Source organism: Rousettus aegyptiacus, unplaced genomic scaffold (assembly GCF_014176215.1).
Source record: "Rousettus aegyptiacus isolate mRouAeg1 unplaced genomic scaffold, mRouAeg1.p scaffold_m13_p_9, whole genome shotgun sequence".
NCBI classification, from domain to species: domain Eukaryota; kingdom Metazoa; phylum Chordata; class Mammalia; order Chiroptera; family Pteropodidae; genus Rousettus; species Rousettus aegyptiacus.
The window spans coordinates 16,965,988-16,990,894 of NW_023416312.1; the positions used below are offsets into that span (position 1 = coordinate 16,965,988).

Below are 24,907 nucleotides of genomic sequence, written 5' to 3' on the forward strand. Positions count from 1 at the left end.
TGCAAACGTCTCAAACCTTTAGCTTTCGTCCAGTGAATACAAGGCCTTCTGCTTTCAGGGATGACTGAGGCGGTATCAGTTATTAGGTAGTTGCTCAGCACTGACTTCTGTACTAGACACTTTTGGGGGAGGCATATGATAAAAAGATCACACAATCCCTACTTTCCTTGGAAATCTGAGAACAATAGTTTTCAAATTTTGACCATGACTTTATAGTAAGAAAAGCATTTATCATAGACACTCGGAATACATTCTGCATCTATGCGTGTGTGTGTGTGTGTGTGTGTGTGTGTGTGTGTGTAAAATATCACTTCCCCAGGACACCTTCTTGACCTAGAAGACCAGGTCAGGTCCTGCCATTAAACTCTCTGTTAGCATACTGTTTTTCTCCTTTCTGGGACTTATTACAATAGGAATGAAATACTTATGTAATAAAGATGTTGAACCCATCCCTAGAGCTAGATTCTAAGGCTCCATGAGAGCAGGAAACTTTTTTCTGTTATATAGAACAGCAGTCTAGGGAAAGCTGATCTGGAGCAATGTGATGTATACAAGAGCTGCTTAATAAATGCTCATGACCTGGTTAAATGGAAAAAGACCTCAGAGTGGAGCAGATCCTGGGGCTCTCTACTCATTTTGCAATCTCAAGGTAGAGCCAGAGTAAATGACCCAATGTGTCCGTTGGCATGGCTTATAGAACAGCAGCATCAACATGGTGCTAGGACCAAGACAATGGATATAGGAAAACAGAGGTGCGATCTGAGAGTGGATTATGCTATTACTAGGCCTACCTTTTCTCATTTTTTATTTTCTCAGAGCTTGCAAGTCTTTATGGTTGGTATCCACTAATATTTGTTGCCTCTCTCTTTCTTCCTCTTATTTCCTCCTTTATTCTGTCATTACCAAGTTAACCTAGTCTTTTCTTTTCCTTTTTAACAACAATATTGCCTGCAAAAAGTCTAAAACTTTTTTAAAAACCTGGTGTTTTCTAGAAGGTTGAATAAAAGTATACTATTGTTTTGCTGCTTAATTTATTTATGCTGCCTTGCTCTGTGGGGAAAAAAATTAGAAAATAATTTATTTGTTTTAGAGAATAAGCTCAACGAAGATGGAAAACTTCAGAAATTTTTCTTGATAAACCACCAAGAGAAAGCACTTTCTATAGAATCACAGAAACATATGGACACGCTAGAAATTGGTCAGTTTTTAGTAAGATGGATTAAATTGCATGTATATGTCTAGAATCAATTAATGGAAAACCTAGGACCAGATTCTATGTTACTTTTGTCTACTGCCTCTTTCTCAAGAGTAAACACTTTTAACTGAATGACAGATAATGATTGTCAGGAAAGGTTTACATCATCATCCCCTTAAGTAGAGAGTTGATCCAAAGCAAACGTCCCACTTGACATCAATGAGAAAGAACTTAGTTTCATTGCCTCTATTGTCAGAGAAATGCAGTGGTATGCAATTTTGCTCATTGTGTTCCAGGAAAGCAAGGTAACAAAGGCCTGGGCCGCTGTGGTACCTACGATTCTCATTTCTATTAGTGTTCACATGTAAAATATAATGAAGTCAAGTTGTAAGTTGCTGATACACACCTCTCTTGTACCTTATAACTGCTGTCATTAGGGATTTATGGTTGTAGCCTTGCCCTGTAGACATGAATATTTATCTGAGGAATGGCTCTCTAGCTTTACCAAGAGACCTATCTGATTGCAGCCATCAGCTGACTTCTCTTGCTTAACTCAACTTGAGATCAGTGCCCTGTTCCCAACCAGCACCACCTGAAATCCAAAAATTCAAACCCAATTTCATCTCCCTTGACATTCTTCCTGTTCAAAACATGGACCATCGTGCAACATTAAAGCATGAATCCTGGAACTATATTACTGTTGTGAAATAGGTGAGTAGGTGGCCAGTATTACTATTCAGACTGTGCAGTGGAGAAATGTCATTCATAGCAAGGAGCAGAGTTCAGTTTCTATTTGGGGTTGCCTTTCAGTTCCCCTCCCCTTGAAGAGATCATGAAAAATGCTCATCTATTTTTCAGGTGTGATATTTACTTTCTTTTCCAAGAGGTTCTTTTGGTGGATACACAGAAATATTTTATAAAACCACAAAATAATAGTGGGTAAAACAAGCTTTGAAATGAATTAAGCGAATAAGATATAAAAACTAAATGTCACATTTTTAGTCCATGATTTTAGGAAAAACGAGAAAACTTATTTAAACTCAGTTATTTTTTCTAGGTGGGTTTTAATAATGTAAAATATCAGAAAATAACAAAAATGATTACTTGTATTTTTAAATTTCATATTTCTATCAATTATTAGATGCAGATTTTAGTGTATCTAGATAAACAAGATTCAAGTAAAGTAAATGTAAAGATATCATCAGAAAATTACTCTCAAAATTAGTTACTATTGCAAAAGTGCAAAATACGATGTAGATAGAAATGTTTCACTTTCAGATAAACCATAAATTCTTGAACAGGATTCATCTTTATTTTCTATAAGGGAAAAAAAACATGATGAAGAAAAAGAGTGTTAAATTGGTTCCGAATTCTGACCTTTATTTTAACAAATGAGAATATTGTGTCTAAGTCATCCAGAATCTATTTCCTAATTTATAAACTAAGGGCTGTGGCACAGATCAGGGGTCCCTAACTCCTGGGCCTTAGACCAATACTGGTCTGTGGCCCGTTAGAAGCAGGGCCACACAGAAGATGATGAGCAGAGAGGGAGTGAAGCCTCATCTGTATGTGCGGTGGCTCCCCAGCACTAGCATCACCACCTCAGCTCCACCTCAGATCATCAGGCATTAGATTCTCATAGGAGCACTGGTCCCTGGTGCCAAAAAGGTTGGGGACCCTGGCCTAGATTACCCTTAGTCTTTTCTGGTTTCAAAACTTTTTATTCTATACAATAACTGAGAAAAAAATTTATCTTAAAGACTAGAGACCTATAAAATAGGTTAAATCATTACTTAAAATTGTCATAAACCTTGGGAAACATATAGCTACTAATAGTTTTAATTTCCTACTCTTCATTTAACTCAAATTTAAGATGTTAAAATGAACACGCAAAAAAAAATAAAGCTGTAACAACACAGGAAAAAAAGCATTGTGGAGATGAGGGTAAACATTCAGAAATGTTGAAAGTTTTATATTGCCCCCATGCCTAAATTTTAAGTTAATGTTGACGGCCAATGGCTAAATGGTAAAATAAATGTTATTGCCACTGTCAGTTTATAACATTTTTTCCTGTTCTTGTGTCTTGCCTTTTTCAGATATAAATTAAAATTAAAGAAAAAAAAACGTAGAAGAGCTCAGAATTAAAAGGATTAGGATAAGATATATACTCTACCAAACATTTCTTTTCATCAATTACTTTGAAAAGTATGTTAGGAGTCACCAGTATCACCTGTTCCTGACACTCAGACCCTACCCCTTATAGTGATATAAACAATTTATACTCTGTCACAAATTGAAACTAGTTAAGGGAAAACAGAAACATGGCTCAAAGCTCTCAATTGTCTTTAATTAAGAATCATCTATATGCCTTATTAGGTGGTTATAAAAGTATTTAGCATTGTGTATCTTTTTGGCTTCACAAAGCAATGCAATTTTGCATTTACTTATATGATTGTTTGAGTTATGTCTCATTCTATCTTCAGACAGAAAGCGTCATGAAAGTAGAAATCATGACTGTTTTTGATAATTGTGTGACCCCCAGTACCTCGTGCAATGCTAGAAATATAGTGGGGGTTCAAGTAAAGTAGGTAGTGAATGATTGAACTCGTGGATACATAAGTGAATTAGATATGTAGTAGATCGATAGGTAATAAAGGATTGAATTCATGGAAGAATATGTGAATAATATATATGGTTTCCTGAGGGTCAAGGAAACTGCCAGAGTAGAAGAGGGGTTAGTGATGGTAGATTTTTAATTTTAGTTGAATTCATGCAAGGCAAAAGTGGCTTGCTATTTCTATTGTGTAGAATCTACAGACTATTGGATAGTTACGAGACTTTTTCAAGCTTAAAGATAGGTCAAGGCTACACGTGGTAGTTCCTGGACACTAAACCAAGTTGGTAACTTAATTTTTTTTTCTTTGCTGCTTTTAATGACACACAGACACATATATTGACACAGGTAAGACCCTTCCTGCAAGGGTATATGCATTTTTTCTAGAGAAGGTCAAACTAAAATGAATTAACTGTCTGGTATCATGTTCATCTGCCTTCCGCTTTCCACAAGGATATATTCCACTTGCTTAGAGTTTAGCAATTTTAAAATTTGTGATCTTAATGTCCTCTGAAATGTACAGATTTTATAGCTTAGATTTTAAGACATCATTACCTGACAGGGTAATGGCAGTTTTATCTGCACTGGTGACTGTATTTGCCGTGATACTTAAATAATAATCCAAATCAAATGATAATTTTTTTGAGAGGATGTCAGGAAAGGAGAAAGAAAAGAACAAATACATAGCATTTAACTTGGTTTAAAAACATAACATATTTCAGCTTCCCATGGTTTCTTGTTTTATTGGGGAAAAAATCCCTTAGCAATTCATCTTCCTTTGGGCACATGAATGACATTTTACTGTGATGTGATTATAAGAAACAAAATCCCTCAGAGATACTGCCTTAAAATATTTCTCTTTATAATGTTCTGAGCTCGACAAACCTTAGTAGAAAACAGAATACTCTTAATTATGAATAAATTAACTAAATTAGTAACATGAGATGGATATGCAATTAAGGGATTGTTAATTGAAACTGGAAACACAGCTGTATACAGCTTAGAGATGAATCATACCAGTAATGACGCAGATGTTTATAAAATGTGATTATCTTTAGTGGAGACAGCACTGCATCTCCCAAGCCCATTCTTATATTGTGTCACTGAAATGGTTTTTAAACCCATGAACACCAGGAATCAGGATCTCAGGGATGGTAAATTAGGCTCCCTGGATATAGGAATTAGTGTTGTCTGAATGTCAGCAATTTGATTCACCAGCTTTCAAAGAATGTAGATATGGAGCCAAAAACAAACATCTGTTAGTTGAAGGGTCTTCAAAAAACAGCCACCAAAAGTTGCTGGCAAACCAGTGCCTGCTTCAATCTGAGAAGACAGTAAAGTATCTGTAGAGCAGTCCCACCCTTGTGTTGGGAATGTGAGAATCAAATAGCGAATGCAGCCCCCGGGGCGTAGTGTGGGAGACCTTATGCACAAATGGTAACTGCACCCTCTGCCGGCAGAGTCTCTACGACATCTTTTGCTATTTTCCAGGCAGTTGGCTCAGAACAACAACAAAAAATTACAACTAAAGGAATCGGTGGGAAAATGCTGTCATTAAATTTGCTGTATGTTTACGTGTACTAAAATTATCAGTGATTCTACAGTGCTTTGGAAGCTTCCATTTTTTTGCTTATCACACACAATTTTGCCCCATGTGCAATTCCCATGTCCCAGTGAAGGGAAATGTCTCTGTAGATGTGGATTTTAATGGAGTTGCATGGTCTTGGCACACACTTCTCTCAGACAAGGTGAGGGGGAGAGGGGCTGGATGCTATGTCCTAACTATAACTTAATGATTATGGAATATGGTGTGCTCAGCAAAATCAACTACGATCTTTGAAATCCAGCTTCTCGGTCTCTGGACACAAGACTGTGGCATTAAAAGCAACAACCTTGCCAGGCTGGATGGGCCTACAGATGTGGCAGACATCAATTGTGCTGTATGAAGTGCAAACTTGCCACTCGAAGTTGTAGTAAAAAAAAATGTAATAAACAGTTTTAGATATTGACCAACAGGAAATATATTTGTCACCTTAGCTCAGCTCCTCTTTTAAAGTTATCAATTTTCTTAACAACAGCTAGTTTCTGAAAGGAAACAAACATAAAACAGGAGATAGTCTCCATTAGTCACTGTTTTCCACTATAGAAAGAATGCAGAAGACTTAGGAAAATTTCCTTATAATTCAGGAAAACCTTTTATGTATTTTTTAATGAAGTCTTTGGATGACATGAGGCCCAAATAAACAACTCAGTTTTCCACTTTACATTGGCCATGGGTATAGGGGCCATAGCTGAATTTTGTGTTTGTTAAAACAAACAAACAAATAAAAACAAACAAACAAACAAAACCACAAAACATGGGAATGAATGAGGACAAAAATGTAAACATAAAAAGACACACCATTATACATTTTCTTTTTCTGTTGGATACTAATAAATGTGGAATTTGTTAAATTTTGGTCACGAAGTCTTTCTATCCTATGTGTTAGTTTCTACAAGCATAGGCTTTGCCTATAACTTCAATATTGATTTGCTGTTATACAGGTTCCAACTTGTCTAAATTTCATTACCTGAAGGGACAGCTTGGAATTCTATATACAGGAATAATACAAGCAAGGTGGCTACATGTATACAGTGAGCTTTGAAAGGGCACTTTTCCCCCAATATGCAGGGTCAAATTCTTCATGTGTCTATTAGTCTGAGGCAAATGGTAATGACAAAGCTAATATCATATATTATTTACTAGTATTCATATTAATATTTTCCACCCTGAACCTGTTAATAATCGCTAGTTTCAGAACCCATTTGCGATATCCCCAGCTATTTGCCTACCTAATGTTATTCGCTTCTTATTTTTTGATAAAGAATCTCAATTATACCACCTATTGGGCATCAATGGACCCAGCGCTGGAGGAAGAATGAAAATCTAGTCTAAACTAATCACAGTAATCCCATTCCTTGTAGCTAGTGTTTGGTTTAAAGGGGTACAGTGACACTCAGTTCTGGCTGAGATATAAGGAGGAATCTACTGGAGAGCTTCTGAGAAATTCTTCTCACACACACATACACACACACATCTCACACAGAGTTATCCATGTATCTTATTTCCTTCTTGCCTTTGTTGTCTGAGGACATTGTTGTGTGAAGATATGTTGCTTGGTGCTGTGGGAAGCTATCTTTGGATCATGAGGCAAAAATCAAGAGAACCCTGGAAAAACTGAACTTGATATAGTCTTAATATAGTTTATTTGACGAATTAGCCAGTTCCAGACTTCCATTCGTGTTAGCCCAGTGGTTCTTAATGTGTGGTTCCTGACCACAGCAGTATCAGCATCACCTAGGAACTCACTAGAAATGCAGAATCTCAACCTTACTTACTCTAGACCTACTGAATCAGAAACCCTGGGTGGAGCCCATTAGCCTGTACCTTAACAAGTCCTCCAGTTGATTCTGATGCATGCTAATGTTTGGGAACCACTGTGCTAGATCATAGGATGTCTCCATTATTTAAAATAGCATTTTCAAAACTTGCTTGATTCAATCGGGGTTTATTTTAAACATATAGATTCTGAAACTTATTGACTCATACTTGTCAGTGAATGGACTTGAGAATTAGTAATTTAATCAAGTACCCCTGGTGTTTCTTATGACCAGAAAAGTTTGGGAAAAACAAATATAAGGCCCTTTAAGTCAGACATTCTGTTATTGGTTGCTGAAATCATTCTAACTAACACACTGTCTGCAATCCCCATCCTTCAAAACCACATAGGTAAATAGGCACAAGCTCTTGCTTTGGCGAATATATTATGAAATCGTAGCTTGGAGAGCCTTTGACTTCAAGTGAGGTTTACATTTCTGTAACTTGAATTAACTTCTGTAACTTGAATTCTGTAACTGTCAACTTGAATTCCTAATCTTTTATATTCAAAACCTGTTTACCCCACCATAGCTCCAGTCTGAATTCCTAACCTCTTCTACATGCTTGACCCTTGCTATCTGGGGGCCCCATCAACCCCACTGGGATTTCAGGAGCCCTCTCAAGTAATTATGAAAGTAATCATGCACTCCTTAACTCTTAGACTATATTCTCAGAATCCAGATTCCTATCTGCTGAACTTGAACCTTCTGATGTCCATGAAAGTGGCATGAAAGCAGCAGCAATTAGTCTATTAAAAACTAAACATTTGTTTTCAAAGTCTAAAGAAAATATTTCTGCTCATCCAAAGGGAAATAATCTAGGACTCTAAAATATTTAACATTAAATGGTCTGAAATCATCAATGTTCTTTCAGGTTGAATGACTATTTTACATTAAAAACTTTCTATTCCTTGTTTGCTCAGGCCAAAATAGCTAAAAAGGTAAAAATCATCTTAATGTAATAGAGTTTCCTTATCAGAGACAAATGTAAAAAGTCAAAAGGTGATTTGAGGAAAATATTTAATTATGTCTCCTCTTCCCTAATTACAAGTACTTCATTTGCTTAGATATTACTTATTTTGCCTCTAGCTATCCTCCTTGCCATGTACCCTGCACCTCATTCACTGCAAACTTCTAACTAACTTAGGTTATGTCAAATTTTCCCAGACTGCTAAGCCTTTGTTTATACTGTCTCTTCTTCCAAAAACAACAACAACAACAAAAAACAAAAAAAACCTTTTTCTCCAACTTTTGAAACCCTACTTATTTTCCAAGTCTAAGCTCAAGTATTATCTCAGGGGAAAAATTAATTGCTAACTGTTCTGCATGTTAATATCAGTTTTTTTCCCCCCTGAAATATCTAGTACTGCCCTTACAATATTGTTTGTAGTTTGTTATCAGTCATCCCTGAAGGGAGTTTGTGTCATTAACATCTTTGTCCCTACTACCAAATAGAGTGTCTAGCATAATGTAGTCACTTAAAAGGTACTGAACTGAATTTCAAGCAAAAGTGATCTCTGGACACAAGCATTAACCAAATAGTGACAATTTACTTGCTTGTTTTGCCAGTTTTATATGATTCATTGCAAGTGGGAGAGCAATGAATGATGTTTGATTTTTGCTATGTGGTATGGGCGCTGGCTTAAGTGTGAACATTTAGATGAGTGTGACAAATTAGTGGGATGGGCAGAATATATCATGGGGACTGAGAGAAGGCTCAAGCTGCAACTATTTCTGAAGTTACATATCTAAAAGTGTATTACAGTCATTTTTAAGAAACTGGTGGCTCTCCAGATATCTATTGCAGGGAAACCAAAGAAGTCTCTTAGGAGAAGGCCTAAGGAAAGAATATTATAAATTAGGTGCCTCACTCAATAGGAAAACCTCAGTCATCAAGAAAAGTGGTTTTGCAAACATCATGGTGGATTCATCCTCTGGTTCAGTCATGTCTAAGTTCTATGGCTGCAAATTAGAATGACCTGAAAGACTATGTGCCAGATGGAATGTTTTCTGCTGCAAGAAAACCCAGCATGAAATGGCTTGAATAGTCAACAAGTGTGGAGGCAAGGCTGCTCCAGGACTGGGTAACTCAGAAACACAATGGCCTCATTAGGACTCAGGTTCCTCCCATCTTTCAATTCTGTCATCCTTAGGTGAACTTGCCACACACTCATCAAATGGCTGCTCAAGTTCCGTATCATTCATTCAACAAATATTGACCAGGCTAGGAAACTGTTCTTATGTGTTTTGGCTACAGTAACAAAACAGACAAGATTCCTGGCTTCATGAAGCTTACTTTCTCATGGCGGGAGACAGACAATAAAAAAAGCATATTAAATATGTTAATTCTGTAGTAGGTTATTAGTGTTATGGAAAGGAGAAAAAACGGACAAGCAGATCAGATGTTCTTATCATTGCCACCCTATAACTTAGTGGCTTAAAACAAAAAATTATCACTATTGTTCCTGGTTCTGTGAGTTGACTCTGTTCAGCTGGGTGTCTTTTGTGTGTTTGCAGTCAGATGGCAACTGGACCTGGAGGGCTCCAAAGGTTCGACTTGGATGGACATTCCAGATGGTATTTTGGCTTGTATATCTGCTGCCTTGCATGGGATGGCTGCAACAGCTGGGGACTGGCCAAACATTTCTGTCTTTTTATGCAACTTCTCCACATGCTAGCTTAGAGTCCCTCACAGCATGATGGCTTTACAGTAGTTAGATTTCTTTCATAGGAGGTCACTTTCCCTACTGTTCCAAGTGATCAAGCCAAGATTCAGTGTGGGAGGAGACTACCCAAGGTTTCCTGGAGGCTTGTTTGGTGGTGGTGGGGAACATCTTTGTAGAAGAACTGCCATAACTAGGTAAGGGGGATTGAATTGAGATGCCAGAAAAGGGAGAGGTAGGGCAGGTTGCTGTTTAAATAGATTAATTTTGTGATTAATTTTCAAGATTTCTTTAAAAAGTTGAGACTTGAAGAAAATGACAGTTACTCACACAGATATCTGAGGGAAGAGCATTCCAGGTAGAGAGAAGAGGTAGGCTTAGTGTCCAAGAGAAAAAGAACGTCAGTTTACTTCCCTGGGAAAGGAAAACCTTTCTCAAACGTTCCTCTCGAAGACTTCCCTCTGTATCTTACTGTTTGCGATTGCATAAAATGCCCATGTTCAATCCTTGGCAAGGAGACCATGACATCCAGCTCACCATGAAATAGCTCAGTACTGTCATGATTAATTCCCTAGGGCTGAGGCCTTCCTCAAGGCACATGGTTCCCTGGAGGAGGGTTGATCCTGAACAAGTCAGGTCTTCACTAGCCAGGGAAAAGGGTGCATGTGCACAGAATAGAGGGAGTATATTTGAGGGATGGGAAATAATAGTGTCTCCACTGAAAACTGGCGACTAAACAACATGCCTTTGGTACGCCTGTGTAACAGAGGACAATTGACAACTCGTCCCACTTTCCCAGAGATAGATCCTGACAACTAGCAGAAAACTCTCATGCTTGGCATAGGAGCAGAAAAGGCTGGAAAAGAAGCTTCAGTGACCTGGATCAGCATCTAATTTGCCCAGCAGTAAAGGGACCACTACCAGTGGAGAAGGAGAGGGTTTAACAGAGTATACTCAGCAGACAGGTAGCATTCGGAAACAGGAAAGGTGACTCCGAAAGGAAAATTCTATGTATGGCACAGCAATATACTGAGATACATGATGAATCATGGACTTAATTTAGAGGCTAATTTTAGAATTTCCAAGTACAGTGCCATGGCTGTAGCCCTATGGATAACTTTATTGCCCCTAAAGTTTAAGTGTCTAATGGGGAAGTTATGCCTGAGAATTAAAGTTCCTTATTGTTTGTAGCAATTCAAAATCTTTTTGTATTTCCTAAGTATCACATATAGTAAGCCACCCACATTTGCGTTGTGTGTGTGTATGTGTGTGTGTGTTTGTGTTACAAAAAGAAAGTACATTAAGAGGTAGTTCAGTAAATATTGATAGAAACAGAAGTGAATGTTTAGAAAGACTAAGTCGAGAGGAAATAAATGTAAACTCTAATTCAGAAAAAGGAATGATAAAGTGGGGGGAAAAAATCTGAAGTTCATGACTATGTTCTTATGTCTTTTTTTTTCCCTGCCAGTATAGGAAGCTATTGTTAGAAATTATTACATTAACCTGGAAATCTGCTCAATTTTAACAAAGGGATACAGATATGCTGCATCAATTGCATATAAGGCAAATTAAAACAATTTCATTGTAGTTCTAGAGGAGCAAGAGTTACCCCATCTAATCTTTGGAAGTACCTTTTCTTTTCAGGATCAGAATAGTTATTTCCCCCTCTACACATCTGGAAAGAAATTTGGTTCAATCACATTCAACATATATTTAGTGGGAATGCACTAGATGTGTACTATAAAATCTCAATAGGTTTTAGAAAAGAAGAGAGTCCTTTTTTTTACAACCCAAAAGGGTAGAAAGGATTAAATTCTTCTGATAAAGGAAGAACAAATGTATTAGAATAGATACTGCATAATCAAGCTCAGAAAAGTGAAAAAGTTTAGAAAGGTTTCACAGAAATGAACTGCAGTTCTAATAATAAAGCTTACATTTTTATAGCATTTCATAGCTTCTGAAGGGCTTTCAGTCTTTATCTCGTTGTTTTACATGGACCTTGCAAGACTGGTGGGATTTGGGTAATTTCTTTTTAAAAATATTTTAGGATATAGAAAATTTAGACTGAAGGATGCCTTTTTTAGAGTAAAACTGAAGGGTATGTGAGAAGAATACAGAGCAAGTTTTTTTGGTGTCAGTTCCATTATTAACTAGCTGTGTGAACTATGGCATAGCATGTGCTGTCTTTGTAAAATCAAAGGTTGGACTTCTGGACTTTAAGCACGAAAATCCCCTGAATTTATGGGTGGTACAACTTAAATAGGCCATCTTTCCTAAAATAAAACTTCCACATGGTAGTCCATTGGTCATTAAATGATATGGCGCTAAAACAATTAAATAGAACTTTTTAAAGAATGATTGCTGAAGTGTGAAGTTAAGCATATTTAAATATTTGGTAATTAAAAATAGACATTTTTAAAGCAATGAAACACACTGACGTATTCAGCTGTTTTAAAAGTAAATTTAGCAGGTGTAACATCAGCTAATTCATGCTTGGAGCACCTTGTTACATAGTCTTGGCTTTAGGCCCTGACCAGGTTTCTTAGGTATTCACTAAGGCCTCAGTGTTAGCCAACTTGATTGCAAAGGCAAAGACCTAAAATACAAGTAGGCAAAAAAGATGATGGAAACAGTGCAAGGCAATTACCACTAGTGTGAGTAAAACAAGTATGTGCTGGTCAAATGAATAACAGCATCTCTGTTTCTGAAAGATTGTACATTATCAGCTGATTACCTGTTTACCTCCCATATTCTTGGCATATGATCGCCAAATCAAGAAGAAAAAAATAAAAACATTGCTTCAAAAGCTGTTTTGGGACTACTACTACTGAACAAGATGGAGTAATAAGGACCAATTTTATTCTTTATTTTGGAATAACCAAAACAGACAAAATCAGTGTACTGATGGAGTGTAAGGTAATGGACATTGAGCAAGGAAAGATAGTGACCCTTGAGAAATGGAATACACATGAGGCGAGGCCTAGGATTGTCCTAGCTTGCTACTTTAAGTAAGTTTCCAATCCACAGCACAGGGAAGAATAACCCAGGGGGAACCTGGAAGACTCCCTGAGTTGAAACTAAGTCTGGAAAGGATAAGGTAGCTAGAGTTCAGAGGACAGAAACCTAGAGAGGAGAGAGCTGCACAGAGACAGAATGCTGAAGATATATAGAGGGTCTCTGTCAAGTATTCAGCTGGCAACTGATTAGCACGTGTGTGAGGAAACTCCTGAGGGCTGGGAAAGAATCACCAGAAAGGATTAGAGGTAACAGTCTCCAGAACTCACACATGGCAGGGAGCTGTGTCTATTCCCTACCAGTCATAATGGAAACATGACTCACAGGGCATTGGTAGAGTATGCAGTAGGATCTTGCCTCAGTAGTGGGGAATAATTAGCCCTAGATTGAGTGTCAGTCTATTTTCATCCACCTTAAAAGATCTCCAAGGATTAAACAATAGTAAATAGTTTGGAAAAGGAGAAATAGAAATATATTATTGATGGAGGAGAGCAGAGCTCATCAGGTGAAGCAGGGCAGGCAGAGCAGAGCTGTCTAGCAAGATAGGGGCCTCGACACAGGGCCACCTCATAGCATGCTGTTTCATAATTGACCTATAACACCATTGAGCTGCTCCTCAGCCATGCTATTCCACAGCCAAGCTGTATCACGATTGAGCTGTTTGCAATGAAAAAGTTTTCCCTCTTCACCACAAAACAAGAGAAATATATTATCAAAAGGTTTTATACCATATGTGAAGTTGTCTAACAGTACTTGAAGGTACACCGTGATAACTTAAAGATGTGTACTATAAACCCTAAAGCAACCACTAACATTTTAACAAAGAGTTATAGCTAATATGCTAACACAGGAGACAGAATGGATTCATTAATTCCAATTAATCTAAATAAAGACAGAAAAAGAGGAACAAGCAAACAAAGAACAAAATGGGACAAAACAAAAACAACAACCTGATGATAGGTTTACACCTAAATGCATCAATAATCGCATTAAATATAAATGGTCTAAATATACCCAATTAAAGAAGATTGCCAGATTGGATTTTTTAAAAAGCAAAATCTGATTATATGTTGTCTACAAAAATTGCACATTAAATATAAACATACAAATAGGGTAAAAGTAAAAAGATGAAAAAATTTACATTATGCCAGCATTAATTATATGAAAGCTGAAATAGCTACATCATTAATCATTAGGGAAATGCAAATTAAAATCACAAGGAGATATCACTATTTACCTATTGAAATGGCTAAAATTTAAAGATTGACCATATCAAATTTTATATAGGACGCAAAGAAACTGGAGCTCTCATACAGTGCTAATGGGGTTGCGAAATGGTAAACTGCTTTGGAAAACAGTTTGACAGTTTCTTAAGAAGTTAAACATATTCCTACTATATAGTTATCCCTGTCCTAGGCATTTATTTACTCAAGAGAAATGAAAATATAAGTTCATTCAAAGACATGTATGTGAATGTCCATAGCAGCTTTATTTATAATAGCTCCAAACTAGAAACAGCCCAAAAGTCCACTGAAAGGTGAAGAAATAAACAAATTGGAGTATTTCTATATAATGGAATACTACTCAGCAACGAACAGAGATAAACTATTGATATGTGTAAGAACATGGATAAATCTCAAGATAATTATGCTGACTGAAAGAAATGAGTCCGAAAAGGAGTGTATAATGTACATCCAATTTATATAAAACGAGGAAATGAAAATTCATCTACAGTGATAGAAAGTAGATTAGTGGTGCTCGGAGGCAGTGGAGGGGTTTGAGAATATTTTTGGGGGTATGGATATGTTCACTAGTTTGAATGTGGAAAGATTTCTCAGATATACACACACACACATACTGAACTTATCCAATTGTACATTTTAAATATTCATGTGTTAATTATACCTTAAGAGAGTGGTTATAAAAAGGGGAAGGTACAAAAACACTAATTTGAAAAAAACATGTGCACCCCCATGTTCATTGCAACATTAACTACAATGGCCAAGATATAGAAACAATGTAAGTATCCACTAATGGATGAATGAATAAAGAAAATGTGAAACACACACACAGACATAATGAAATATTATTCAGCCATAAGAAGAACAAAACCTTGTCATTTGCAACAATGCGGATGGACCTAGAAGCATTATGCTGAATGAAATCAGATAGAGAAAGCAAATACCATATGATTTCACTTATATGTGAAATTTAAAACAACCCCCGCCCCCACTGAAAAACCCCAAACACCCGAGCTTATAGATACAGAGAACAAACTGGTGGTTGCCAGAGGTGGGGGTGAAATGGGTGAAAGGGGTCAAAAGGTACATACTTTAAGTTATAAAAGAAGTCATGGGGATATAATACACAGCATGGTGACTGTAATTAATAATACTGTATTGTATTTTTGAAAGTTGCTTAAAGAGTAGATCTTAAAAGTTCTCATCACAAGAAAAAAAATTGTAGCTGGGTATGGTGATGAATGCTAACTAGACGTTGTGGTGATCATTTCACAATATATACAAATATAGAACCATTACACCGTATATCTGAAATAAATATAATGCTACACATCAATTATAACTCAATAAAAAAGGAGGGAGGGGAATCTATTTTATCTCATTTTCCTCCAAAGGTAACATGAAGTATATTCCATGTTGCCAGAGCCCATAGATCATTAATTGTTGATAAAGGCTTAGAATATGAGTAAACTATGTTCACCACAAAGTAAAGGATGCATATTAATTTTTGACTAGTTATTTTTCTTTTTTGGAACTTTTGGAAAATTATTTAAGCATTGGTTAACTTCATTAATCCATAGATCAAGATATGACTATTATTTCTTCAGAAATGATAGTTTTGTTTACTAATTGTTTCCCTTATGGTATAACTTTCCACTTATTTTACAGTTTTCAATAACATTTTTTACTTAATTTCATACATTCAGAAATTCAAGAAATATTTCTGAATGCCTACTATGTAAAAGATACTGCCGAGTATTCAGGGCTTCTGTCCTCATGGGGCTGACATTCAGGTTGGGGAGACAGACTTTTCATAAATAAGCTAACAAACACATAGCTAGAGATTTTCCTAGGTGCCATGAAGAAGACAGAGAGGATGCTGTCCATGATAGAAACTGATAGAAAATCTTCCTTTGATGTGACTTAATTATATGTTAACTCTGCAGTCCATTACCACACATGATTTCTACTTACTAAATTTACATACTGGAATATTACTACTCTAGTTTGTTAGTCCCAAGCTTCAGGCCATTTAAAATAAAAGCTACAGATGTATAGAAAAGTCACTTAATTGACTTGTCTCCATCCTTTTAAGTGTTTTCTGGAAGACCACTTTCTCTGGGAAGCCTTTCTGATCAGCCTTCTCTGTTTCTCACCCTCACCGCAACATGTACACGCACGAATGCACACATACATGGGTCCTGGCTATATGCCCTGCATTTTCTTTTATTACATGTAACACAATTTGTACTTATTATATGAGGGAATTTTAAAACTAAGTGTCTGTCTTCTTAAGAAACTATAACCTCCATCAGGGCAGAGACTGTGTCTGGTCTTTCTGTGACTGCATCCCTAGTATCTAACAGTCTGGCAGATGGTAGGTACCAGAAAAATACTTATTGAATGTAGGACTAGTTTTACTCATTTCAGGAAGAGTTTAATGATTAAACTCTCCTGGTCCCACAGATGAGATTCTCCTTTGTAATCTGTGGATGATTCAGGCTCTGGGTTAAATAGGCTATTCCTGAGATTGTGGTCTGAGATTCATATAATCATCCTCCCTCAAATTTACATTTCCTAAACTCTTGATGCAGGTGATTCCTGACAAATTAATAAGTGTGAGGAGGAAGTTATACTTTTTGTTTAAAGGGCTGGATTGTAAATTAAGAGGAAATATCGTCATGCCAATCTAATTATATCAGAGAGGTATTACTGTGCAGTTAGTACTTCTGAGAAGTTCCCCAGCCAAAATTCCCGGGTTCAAATCCTAACTCTAATTTACCAACTATGTGACCTCAGGCAAGCCACCTAACCTCCTTGATCCTCATTTACTCATTTGTAAAAAGAGGATAAAAATCTTATCTACCTCATTGGGTGATTGTGAGTCTTAAAAGTGTTAGTACATGTAAAAGCGCTTAGAATAATGAATGGCATACAGTAAGTGCTAGTTAAGTACTCCTTCTTCATTTCAGTAATGTATAATATTCAATAAAATCAATTCTTCTCAAATCTCTATTGTGCAATTGCCTTGGCCCAATAAAGTATGGCCCTGCGTAAAGAAACTGTATTTCTAACATTATAATCACTTTCTAATTTATTATATTTTCAACCACATATCATTTGCCTTTGGAATTAATACATAAATTGAGGGGAGAACTTAGATCATAATCATAATTATTTTAAATACATTATAGAATTTATAAGAATAAAGAAATATTAAGATAAACTGTACTAATTTAAAATTCACTGTGGTACTGACCTTTAAAAATGTCATTTCTGAATTTCATCAGCTATTTTACAGTCTTACTTACAGAGTGGCTTTAACATTCAGCTTTTCATATGGTCTGAAAAGGAGTTATTTCTAGAGGAATGTGCAGGGATGGCAGGGTGGGGGGAGGGCAGGGCAGGGGGGGGAGGTCTTCCTGGGGGAAATGTGAGAACAGCAGCTCTTTGAGTGCTGTGTATGACGTAGCATGGGAAATGTGAGCAGCTGCTAGTGGAGTGTTTCACACGCAGCAGGACAGTGGGAAAAGCAAAGAAGAAAACAAAGCAGGGCAAACAAATGTAGAAGAAAGGGTGGGGCGGGGTCAGGCTGCAGTGAAGGAGAGAGGTCAGACTGGAGAGAAAAGGACACTTAAAAGAATAAAGTAGTGAGAAATTTGAGAAAAGGGCAAATGTCAGGTGTGGAATAAGGAAGAAGAAAAAGAAAACATAACCATTATGGCATTTTAAATACTCATAATAAATTAAATTAGAGATTTCAAGAAACTAAAAGAAATACATACATATGTAAAATTGCTGTTTAAACACATGTAACAGGAACACATTACATTTTTAAAAACAATAATCACAAGGTAAAGGGGGTCAAATATATGGTGATGGAAGGAGACTAGACTTTGGGTGGTGAACACACAATGCAGTATGCAGATGATGTGTTATAGAATTGTCCACTCAAACTTATATAGTTATTAACCACTGTGACCCTAATAAATATAGCAAAAAATAAAAACAATAATGAAACATTTATATGGATTACCATACTAGCTAGCTTCAGAACTAGCAAAAATAGTTCCCGATTAAAACAAATCAGAAATTAAGCAGTGCATAAAAATCAATCTGGTCATCTAACTAACATTTCATAATCACTTTCGTTCACTTTATAAAATCTCTGAAAAAATTAATATGCCTTTCATTCTCTTCAACTAATAAATATTTCTTTGACTCTAACTAGCTTCATTCTCATTTTGTACCTCATATATTTTTTTCTGGTCACATTCCTTACATCATTAATTTTTCTCCCTGTAGTCCCACACATTCTGATGCCTCTTTTAAAAAGCAGAGAATGTCCTTGAAAACTAGACTATTCTTTAGTGTGAGGAGGACTCTGGAACATTTGCAACAAGTTACTTTCAAGGTTACCTAGGCAATTTCAGTATCGTTCCTTTTGAATAAAGTGCAATTAGCTGTAAAAATACTGGAAACCACACTGACTGAGGAAAATGTCCCTAAGCTCGACAGGATACTATGAACTCTATGCGTTTTAAGGGCTGTAACTATCCCGGGAATTTAGATTTACACGTTCCTTCAAATCTTTAAAGGGCCCGGTTCACTTTTTATTTTTAAACAGAGCTGAGGTTAAGCATAAATGATTGTTCTCTCCTTACTGAAAAGATGTTTTCCTAGAACTTAATTGTCCTTTCTTCATGGGTCATTCTATTCCTAATACCAACAAATCCTTCTGTGACCTAACCTTTTCTAAAACAAACACATTCTCCTTCCTTTTTGTTCTTTTTCATTTTCTTTTCCTTCAGCTTTTTAAAAACTCCTACCAGTGGGCACATCAAACTAGATGTTATAGCTGAAATTTTTTATATGCACTACCTATAACCTAGAATGTGTTAGAGTAATTTTTCTTACATTACCACAATAGTTTTGTATAGTGGCTTCCATTTTTTTCAAGCCTGTGGATCTCTCCTTAACATTCTAAGAGTTAGAGGATCCCTACATGACAGAAGTACTACTTAATATCTGCTAATTGAGAAAAAGTGACTGGCTGATAAAAATCAACATGAGTTTAGTAATACAACTGCATTTACTTGTTTCTGAAAAAAAAAAGTAGTATATGAGAAAGACAGTTTCTATTTATGTTATAGACAATGCTTGATGCAAAAACATATTTGTAGACTTCCCTATAAAACTCTATGATCAAAGTTTGGAAACTAATTTTTATATGTGGTCACAGATCAACAGCATCTCCTGGGAGCTTGACAGACATGCAGAATCACAGGCTTCATTTAATACCTACTGTATCTTGGGGTTGTTTTAACAAGCTCTGCAACTAAAGTTCATCCATGCTAGGTTTTGAGAACTATGTTCTAGACCAGTACAATCCAATTGCAATATAATGCAAGCTGCATATGTCATTAAAATTTTTCTAGCAGATACATTAAAAAAGTAAAGAGAAACGGACACTGTCAGTTGTTTTACTTGAAGTGACAGGCTCACTTTTTTCATTTTAAAAAAAGTACCCAAGTTCAGAAAATCATAAATAAGAAATGGTTAAAATGAATTCTAATGACATATTTTACTTAAGCAAATATATAAAAATATATATCATCACTTCGACAGGTAATCAAAATAAAAGTATCAATGAGATATTTTACATTCTTTTTTTTTGTATGAAGTCCTTGAAACCTGATATGTATATTACACTTATAACGCATCTGAATTTGGAATGGTTATATTTAAGGGCTCAGAATCCACATGTAGCTACCATACTGGACAGCTTAATTCTAGATCAGGTGACTTGAAATATACTAAATATAAATCTGCATTTACATTGTTTATTATATTTATCCATATTAACATTTACTGATTTATATTTATAAATCCACATAGCAACAAACTGTGTTACTAGGAATCTACTAAAAGTTTTCCTTCATCCTCCTTTTTCTGCCTCAAAGACAACTTAAGTGCTTGGGTCTACATGTTCGCTTAGCACAGTAACACTCCTCTAATATAGAACTATCAACATGGCATTATACTTATTTTTCACATTCTGACTTGAAACTTCCCAAAGTGTCTTATAGAAGTTTATATATATATATGTATATCTATATCTATATATCTATATCTATATCTATATCTATATCTATATCTATATCTATATCTATATCTATATCTATATCTATATCTATATCTATATCTATATCTATCTAATCTTTTAAGTCTGGCTGTGCCTGGCAAGTGCTTCCTGTAGGACAATGGTTCTTATAGTGTGGTCCCCAGATCAGCAGCAACACCCTCACTTGGGAACCTGTTAGAAATGCAGAATCGCAGGCCTCATCCATGACCTTCTGAGTCAGAACTTCTGATAGTGAAGCCCAGTGATCTGTGTTTTAATAAGTTTTCCAGGTGATGCTGATGCTCACTAACATTTGAGAACCACTGATGTAGGAAAACATATTTCCTTTGAGAATGGCCTCAGACTCATCATTTTCTCCCAAGTTCCATGGTCTAATCAAAGTGGAATCAGTTTTGGTCTTGTTAAGGGAAAAGTCAAAGAAGGACATGCTAAGCGAATCAACCCTTAGCAGCACTGAAATGAAGGAAATTGGATGTTCTCTCCTCACCCTCAGTTAATAATAGGTCCACATTATTTGTATTAAAGATGGTATAGCTCACCTAGGCTCCCTGCCTAGAAGGGACCTCATAATGCAAAATTATTAGTACAAGATCCTTAGGGGGGGGAAAAAAAAAGAGTGTGAGGAAAATGATCAAACTCCATCAACACAATTAAAGAGATCAAATCCTGTGCTCAGTGATGATGAGAACAAACATGTATACATATGCCTGCTTCATAAACCTATCTCATCAAAGTAAGGAGCAGAAGTTGCTCTGTTGGAATTTTAATTTTTTTAAATTAAAAATCTTGTTTAATTTTTTAAAAATGAAGCCATGCAAATATTTCTATTGGTCAGATAAATATGATCCCATGTCCTTCCACGGATCTCACTAATCTGATTATGTAGACCAAATTCCCCAATTTAGAAATTATTGAAGAATTTGTAAACCAGAGATCTGAAAAGGTACTATTTTTGTATTGTTAGTGTTATAAAAGCATTGTTTGTTTGTTTGTTTATAACATGGAGAAAGGGAAAGAGGGTGTGCCATTATGGAACTAATAAAAGAAAATCCACCTGTAAAATTTTGCTTAAAATGGCATCAGCAGTAAAGGGAATTTTGGTCAGTATGCCCCTGGGTCAGATACAATGATTACAATGTCTGCTTGCTATACAGTAGATGCTCAATCAGCACTGGTTGAACGAAACAAGAAGGAAAGAATAAAAGAAGGAATAGAACATAGAAAAGGAGAAGGTCTATATCCCTGTGACAGAAAGTTACCACAAAGATGTGAAGAGGGAGTATACAACTGTCTGCATGACTTTGGAAGAATCTTAGGAAACCTTTAAAAATATACATTATTCATGATACTGTTCTTAAACATATTTAAAGAATTTCATACCTGTAAATGTCTTCATATTCAATATTTATCAAGTGATTACATCCCATATGTCTTATAGTCAATCAAGCATGTACTCTTTATTATTAAAGTGTAATTGCAGCTTCTGTTGCTATTTGTGGGTTTACTTGTGATACAGAGAAATGAGAACATTCCCTAGCAGTAATTTCCTAAAGTAGAGCTTTTTCTATAGTACTTGTGCTTGGTGAATAAAGAGCATGACTATGCCATTAAATGTGTGCATCGCTTCAAAATTTGAAAGGTTTATCATTACTTTAAATTTCTTCTGTTTGGTTTTGATATTCATTTCTACTGGATCAAATATTACTACTGGTTCAACTTTAAGAGAAAATTCATTCAAATTACTTTTGGTTGATTTTAGTACAATTGCTGAGTTCTAGAGACAAAGCACAAGAATATAATACTTTATAATTTTATATTTGAAACTACAGGTGTGATTTTAAGGGGTACACTGAACTGGGCTCATTATACATTGGTTTGTAAAAGAAAAAGTTCAAAGTTAATATCCCTGAGGATCACTTATTTTAAAAAATATTTTATTTTGAAATTTTATTTATTTTATTTTGTTTTTTATCTTTATTAAATTTATTGGGGTGACATTGGTTAATGAAATTATATAGGTTTCAAGTGTACAATCTGATAATACATCATCTGTACATTGCATTGTGTGTTCACTACCCAAAGTCAAATCTCCTTGTAAGGGGAAGCATGAAAAATAAAGTATTTCATACCTGTGTTGCCCCAAATAACTTTAAAATATGACTTTGTTAAGTACAAACTTAATGGGACTTTGAGAAGAAGAAACAAAAAGAGCATGGAAGTTGCAGTTTAGAAGATCTGATTCAGATCTTAACTGATATTTATTAGCTATGGGACTGTGATTGTGTCACAATTAATGTTTCTAAGTCTCAGTTTTCTTACTTGTCAATGGGAATGGTGATAATACATAATCATAACACAAAATCATAATGTTATGAGGATTAAATGAGATAATGTACATGAAAACTCTTTGTAACTACAAGGAATGTTTCCTACGCCACAAACACATTGTCAAGTGGTTTAATAGAAACATCCATACCAATGTGCCCATTCTGAGGGAGAAAATATGATTTATTTTCACAGAGGGTTTCAAATACAAACCAATGTCTCTATACTTCTACTTGTGGATTCAAAATAAATACAGAACTCTCCATATACTCTATTTCTAGGTGCAGATAAATTGTAACTCAGCCGTTGATATTCATATCTACATGGTTCATCTGTTTCTATAATTTTGACTTATCACATACAACTGAAACAAAATGGCATGGTTTTCTTTTAAAATAAAAATTAATGAATGATGTAACTAAACCAAGGATATTCTGATAGTGGACACAGCCTGGTAGTATGTAACTCTAGTTCTTCTACTATGCTATTTTGTCCAAATTTAAGACTCTTTTTCTTAGGTTTATATCTGCCTTCCCACTACTCTAACTCTTTATTTCTTGATTTTCTTTGTTTTAGCAGACATAAAAGCAAAGATGGACTTGTACTTATTTTTTATCATGATTTTTGTAACTGACAGCTCTATAAGTGACTAAATTCTTTATTTTTTAGAAATATGATGTCCTAATGATGGTATGCTTACACTTCCCTCCCTAGAAGCTGGGTAATGTTTTAGTCTCACATTCTTCTAAATGTAAAATGTTCTTGACAGGACATGAATTATTCTTCCAGTAACAGGGATAAAGTTTGTTGTGAACTTCATTTCTTGCTTTGTTCACTTTCTGAATGGGACTCCATTTATAATGCAGCAGAATGGTTAGAATTATGGTCAAAGAAAATAATGGAATCAACTTGACTCAGTTATGTGCAAACCAAAACCTTGGATTTATCAGCTTTCTGATACTTTTTAAGCATATCCTTAAGGTCATGTTCAAAAATATCAACATGTGAAATTTGCCATAAGAGCATATACCACAACCTGATTGAACCATTTAATATGAAAAGACTGGGTATATGTGGGTTTGGGGATGAGGCATTTAAAAGCTATAATTATAGAAAAAAGAACATAATCCCAACAAACTACATCTGTATTATGAATAGAGGGAGCAACTCCATTGATCCTAAACTAAATTTTGTCATATCTGTATCTCCTCCCACCCCCGATATCCAGATACATAATCATAGGATTGAACTAGATGTGACCTTAGAGAAAATGGACTCTCATTTTACAAATGAAGGGATTGAAGCTGAGAGGTTAAATGGCTTTCCTAAGATAATATGGTCGAATAACAGCTAAGCTTCAATTTGAGGTTAGGCCTTCTAATAGTCACTCGGTGCTCTTTTTACTATATCACGCTGTCTCCTTTCATGTACTTCCTTATATTTATATCCAAGTCCTTACTTACTTTAAAGATTGGATAGAAATTAAGCTATTAATATTTTCTCATGCTTTATATCTAAATAAATAGTGTAAGCTATAATGGATCACTTAGCACTGATTTTTTTAAAAAAACTTTTCTATCAGTCATAATTTTCTGACCTTGTTTGTAAATTTACATGCCATCACAAATCTTGTACACTCTGAAAGCATATGTGGCATTCAGCTCTCTAAAAGAAATATTAAGATATAGTTCAAGAATGCTTGAATGAAACAAATATGGTCATTGGTTTTCCTTGGACATTTATTACTTTCCTTATTTATGCTTAAAATGAAAAAAACATACTAAAGATGAAACTAATAAGATTTTAATACTACTTAACCGCTATAAAGTAAGTAGATCTAGGAATGCATCACTTAACTATATTGTTTTTCTTTAGTCAATGCCACTTATAACATTCTATCATATAAATATTTCAAGACCATTCGTCACAACAAAAATTAAATTATACGAGATCTCAAAAGGTCTTGAATTTGAAACTTGTTTTTATTAAAGATCTAGCAATACTTTAACAGAACTTTCAATCACACTCCTAAATGGGCTGTCAATTGGAAAAGTAATCTGGTTTATCATTTTTTTCTCATTAAAACACTGAAGGAAAATATTTTTAAACCCAGTTTTTTTTCTCTGTCCTCAGCAGCATACATTATGCATCCTATGAAATTGGAAAAGGAGAGAAAACAATTCTCTCATTCTGTGGTTAAACCAATTTTAGAGTCTGGGAGGTAGAACATGGTGTCCTTCACATAGGAAACACATAGACATACCTCCTCTACGATTACATTTTCTGAGTTCT

The 24,907-nt window shown here is 35.4% G+C and overlaps 1 protein-coding gene across 10 annotated transcripts in view; it reads right to left on the reverse strand.

Annotated features, from left to right (window-relative positions):
- The window catches only part of DMD (dystrophin), a 2,254,165-nt gene that overhangs the window by 276,273 nt on the left and 1,952,985 nt on the right, over positions 1 to 24,907 (reverse strand). The gene's annotated exons all lie outside the window — the stretch shown is intronic.